Source organism: Leptonychotes weddellii, chromosome 8 (genome assembly GCF_054177405.1).
Source record: "Leptonychotes weddellii isolate Sample4059 chromosome 8, ASM5417740v2, whole genome shotgun sequence".
Lineage (NCBI taxonomy): Eukaryota > Metazoa > Chordata > Mammalia > Carnivora > Phocidae > Leptonychotes > Leptonychotes weddellii.
The window spans coordinates 4,929,857-4,935,509 of NC_138376.1; the positions used below are offsets into that span (position 1 = coordinate 4,929,857).

The 5,653-nt window shown below is 42.0% G+C and overlaps 1 non-coding gene across 1 annotated transcript; it reads right to left on the reverse strand.

Annotated features, from left to right (window-relative positions):
• Positions 1-1,565: 1,565 nt before the first annotated feature.
• On the reverse strand, positions 1,566-1,638 carry TRNAR-CCU (transfer RNA arginine (anticodon CCU)). Its single transcript has one exon. It is a non-coding gene; the product is annotated as a tRNA-Arg (tRNA).
• Between the last annotated feature and the right edge of the window lie 4,015 nt (positions 1,639-5,653).

Below are 5,653 nucleotides of genomic sequence, written 5' to 3' on the forward strand. Positions count from 1 at the left end.
GATGTCTCGGCAAATGGGCTCAGAAACCCAAGTATCCTCTCTCTACTGGCAGTGTTGCAGCTCCATTTGGGGCCACACCCCTATGTCACCGGCTTCCTATTAGCACCCCAACATCGTACTGCGATTCTCTCCCCTCTCTGCTTCTCTGTTCAGAGGCTTCCTCTCTGGCTGCCAGACCCCACTTTGCCAGTGCAGGGGGACAGGCCAGAAGTGTCAGGCAGTTAATAGTCCTTAGACTAGCCCTCGAGGAATCAGGGAGTCAGTATAAAAATACCCCAGCGTGGAGGTAGGACTATACTGAGTTGTGTTATTCTACACTGTCTCCCAGAGGTCCCCAACTTTGAACTTCTGTTGCCCACAGCAATAACCCGCTCTTTAAGGAAACCTATGTTGGCTTCCTTCCTTCCTTCCTTCCTTCCTTCCTTCCTTCCTTCCTCCCTCCCTCCCTCCCTCCCTTCCTTGTCTCTCCCTACCAGTACTTTCTGAGATCACACTGCAAATAAACCACAGTACTTGTCCTTGAATCCTGGTCTCAGGGTCCGCTTCTGGAGCCACCCAGGCGCCCACCCCAGAATATCTAATTTTAAACCATTACATAGGAGCACCTGGGTGGCTCAGTTGTTAAGCATCTGCCTTAGGCTCAGGTCATGATCCCAGAGTCCTGGGATCGAGCCCCATCCGGCTCCCTGCTCGGCGGGAAGCCTGCTTCTCCCTCTCCCACTCCCCTGCTTGTGTCCCTGCTCTCTCTGTCAAATAAATAAATAAAATCTTTAAAAAAATAAAAATAAAAATAAAATAAAATAAAATTAGATATTCTGGGGCGCCTCGGTGGCTCAGTCATTAGGCGTCTGCCTTCGGCTCGGGTCGTGTCCTGGGATGGAGCCCTGCATCGGGCTCCCTGCTCCGCGGGAAGCCTGCTTCTCCCTCTCCCACTCCCCCTGCTTGTGTTCCCTCTCTCGCTGTGTCTCTCTCTGTCAAATAAATAAATAAAATCTTAAAATAAATAAATAAATGAATAAAATTAGATATTCTACTGAAGATAGTGTAGGAACAGCGATATGTAGAATTGTATCTCATGTGTGAAATGTTTGTACATAGATTCATAAGAAAAGAAGTTCCTTAAACTTAATGCCAGCAGATAGCCATGCAATAGGAAAAACCATTAGAATCACTTAAAAAAAAAAAATTGGAAGTAACATGAAGGGCTTTGACTGAGCCTCTGACGACGGCGGAGGACGATGATTAACACATACCCTACTATGCCTTAATGTGACCTTGTCAGTAATATGTCCAGTGAGAGATCCTACGGAATTTTTCAGCAAACTTCTCACAGCATAAATTGGCCAACTACTGCAACACATTTTATAAAAATTTTGTATTAAACCCTATTCTCCTCTTAGGCACCATTAATGAATAAGTCATCAAGTATCCACATATTTATAAGGCCCAATGCCATTCCTCACTCCACAACTTTCCTCTTCTGAGGTGGTTTTCACCTCTATTTTTCTTTTCTTTCTTTCTTTCTTGTTTTTTGTTTGTTTGTTTGTTTTTTAAAGTAAGCTCTATGCCCAAGGTGGGGCTTGAACTCACGACCCTGAGATCAGGAGTCGCATGCTCTACCAACTGAGCCAGCCAGGTACCCCTGCTCACTGCTATTTTTCTTAAGATTTCACCATGGTTGTCCTTAAATGCTGTTCACCAAAATTTTGGTTATCCCCTCTGGGCACGTGGTAGGAATGAAATTTCCTATTCTGCTTGAATCAGGTGTGGCCATGTGACTTGTTCTGGCCGATGACATGTGAGCGGAAATTACATGCTTCTCCTCCAGGTGTAAGTTTTATCAGCCAGGTGCGATGGCGTGTGCTGGTTTTCCACATGCTTCAGTGCTGGGTAGGGTGGCTGACTGAGTCTGCATACCAGGGCGAGCCCCTCAGCCAAACCTCAGTGGTCATCGTGCATGAGCAAAACATAACTCTCTCCTCCTAAGCCCCTGAGATGTTAAGGTTGCTCATAATCACAGCATAGCCAGCTCATCATCACTTGTGCAGATACTCAGTCAATGGTCTTCGCAAAATTACACCACTGCTTTCTTTACGGGTTTTAGATCTTGGAAAGTTTACGCAGTAGCTCACATGAACTTCCCATAGTATTTTCTAGCTGGACTTCCAGTTTAATGGTGCTGTGTTGGGTAAATTATTTTCTTTATGAAAGGTTAGTTTATCTTTTTTCTTAAAAAAAGAAGAAAAGAAAAAAAAAAGCCTACCAACAAATTACTAAGAATGGGATAGGATTTTGTGGAGTCTGATACACTTCATTTTTGCATCTGCCCACAGAAGGAGTTACCTCTCCCTAATCTTTGTTGTTGGTTTAGCAACTTTCAGGGACTGGTCAACCACTACTATAAACTCATTGAGTCTTCATCATAGTATGTTTTAGACTCAATTTCTTTGGAGAAGTCAGGTCACCTTTGGTGAAGTTTTATTGATTTTATTTACCTAATAAAACTGAGAAGTCATCCCCTACTTCATGGGGTTGTTACAAGGATTAAATGAGATAGTAATTTAAAGTCCTTAATCTAGGGGCTACACATAATAATGGCTACTATTCAATTTCAAATACTTCATAGTTCGCCTAAGTACAGTCGGAAAGGATGCTCACTTGTTCTGAAATTTCTTTCATTTTCTTTCTTTTTTTTTTTTAAGATTTTATTTATTTATTTGATAGTGAGAGACACAGCGAGAGAAGGAACACAAACAGGGGGAGTGGGAGAGGGAGAAGAATACTCCCTGCTGAGCAGGGAGCCCGATGCGGGGCTCAATCCCAGGACCCTTGGACCATGACCTGAGCTGAAGGCAGACGCTTAATGACTGAGCCACCCAGGCACCCATGTCTTTCATTTTCTTAATATCCAAACAATAATCACTATATTGCAAAATGTTTTTAAGGCTCACAGCCAAAGACATCTAAAAAAATTAAAACCCTACTTATTTTCTTTTTAACTGTTTAAAAAAATTTTAAGTAAACTCCAAGCAAACATGGGGTTCGAACTCACTACCCTGAGATCAGGAGTGGCATGCTGTACTGAGCCAGCTAGGCACCCCTGAAATCCTATTTTATTTCTAAGCCCTCCCAATTATTGATTTTACTCGTACTTTTATTGTTCCTACTGTTATTGTTTGTAATCATTTCCATTTCCTAGGGTAAAATCCAATCTCCACAGTCTAGCATATAAAGTCCTCCACAGGATTCCCCCTCCTTCTCAATCTGTGTTTCGCATCCAACTGACTCACACCGTATGATCTGACCATACTAAACTACTTTAACAATACTGCGTGAGGCGTACATGATTTTACGCATGTACCTTTTCCCTATTTCTAATTCTTACTTACCTTTCAGATTCTTCTACACCACCATCTCCCATAGGAAATCCTTCCAGTACCCCCAGGATGGACTAAGTGTCCCTCTTCAGTTTATCTCCATACTTTCAGGAGGTAGTGGGATATTTTTTATTGAAAATGTGATTTTTGGGGGTGCCTGGGTGGCTCAGTCATTAAGTGTCTGCCTTCAGCTCAGGTCATGATCCCAGGGTCGGGCTCCTTGCTCACTGGGAAGCCTGCTTCTCTCTGCTTCTCGCTGTGTCTCTCTCTGTCAAATAAATAAAATCTTTTAAAAAAATAAAAATATGGGGCTCCTGGGTGGCTCAGTCATTAAGAGTCTGCCTTCAGCTCAGGTCATGATCCCGGGGTCCTGGGATCAAGCCCCGCATCGGGCTCCCTGCTCAGCGGGAAGCCTCCTTCTCCCTCGCCCACTCCCCCTGCTTGTGTTCCTGCTCTCGCTATCTCTGTCTGTCAAATAAATAAATAGATAAATAAATAATCTTTAAAAAATAAAAATATAAATATAAAAATAAACAAGTGAAAGTGTGTATATTCAAATTGGCCAAAACCCTTTAAAAAACAATTTTATTAAAATGAAACAAGATGAAGCCAGAGAGGGAGACAAACCATAAGAGACTCTTAATCTCAGGAAACAAACTGAGGGTTGCTGGAGGGGAGGAGGATGGGGGGGATAGGGTGGCTGGGTAATGGACACTGGGGAGGGTATGTGCTATGGTGAGCACTGTGAAATGTGTAAGACTGATAAATCACAGATCTGTACCCCTGAAACAAATAATACATTTTATGTTAATAAAAAAAAACAATTTTATTGGGGTGCACCTGGGTGGCTCAGTTAAGTGTCAGACTCTTGATATTGGCTCAGGTCATGATCTCGGGGTCCTGGGATGGAGCTCTGTGCCAGGCTCCACACTCAGTGGGGAATCTGCTTGAGATTCTCTCTCTCTCCCTCTGCCCCTCCCTCCTGCTCTCTCTCTCTCTCTAAAGAATAAATAAATTAAATATTTTTAAATAAATAAGGTAAAATCTTAAAAATAAAATGTAAAGTCTTCACATATAAACCTGACAATAATAAAAACAGGTGGCATTTACTGAGTGCTTATTCCTTCCAGTAGATGTGAAGAAAGTTAAAGTAGTAAAATAGTGGATGGTAAATTTCATTTTGATTCTCAGCTTTTCTTCTCAGAGTAAAACGTCTGGAGCTGCAGTAAATAATCTACCTTAAGGATGATGGGCATTGAAAACAAAAGCTACCCAAACTCTCCAGAGACTGCTATGCTAGACAAGGTATACCAGAAACCTGATTTCCTGATCAACAGTGCTCTGGTCTTTCTGTCAATATGTATGGGCCCCAGTAGACTGTTGGAAGGTTCAGAAAGAGCAAGGAGGCTAATGTATTGTATTTCCTCCAGGCTATGGTCAATTTTGAGAAAATCTCTGCTCTGTATACTGTATGGAACTAAATAATAAAAGGTAATTTCCCATTTTCCCAATAAGATTGTTTTTAATTTTTTTAAGATTTATTTATTTGAGAGAGAGAGACAGCAGGGAGAGGGGCGGAGGGAGAGACAGAATTTCAAGCAGACTCCCCACTGAGCATGGATCCCATGCGGGGCTCAATCCCATGACCCATTAGATCATGACCAGAGTGGAAACCAAAAGCCAGACACTTAACTGACTGAGCCACCCAGGCACTCCCCAGTAAGATTATTTTAAAGGGTTTTTGGCCAACTTGAATATACACACTGTTATTATTTATTTTTTAAGATTTCTTTATTTTTTAAATTTTTTTTTTTTTTTTTTTTTTTTAAAGATTTTTTCATTTATTTATTTGAGAGAGAGAGAATGAGAGAGAGCAAGCACATGAGAGGGGGGAGGGTCAGAGGGAGAAGCAGACTCTCTGCCGAGCAGGGAGCCGGATGTGGGACTCGATCCTGGGACTCCAGGATCATGACCTGAGCCGAAGGCAGTCGCTTAACCAACTGAGCCACCCAGGCGCCCTATTTTTTAAATTTTTTTTTATTAATTTTTTCAAGTAATCTCTACACCCAATGTGGAGCTCAAACTCAGGACCCGGAGATCAAGAGTCACACGCTTCACTGACTGAGCCAGCCAGGCACCCATACATGCTTTTAGATCATATGTCTGCTTATTTAACATGATAACATATTTTGGTTACATTAATAAGTTTAGAAATAGTAACTTAGAAATATTTCTCTTTTTTTTGGCCAGTCACGGTTCATGAAACAATTCTGTTT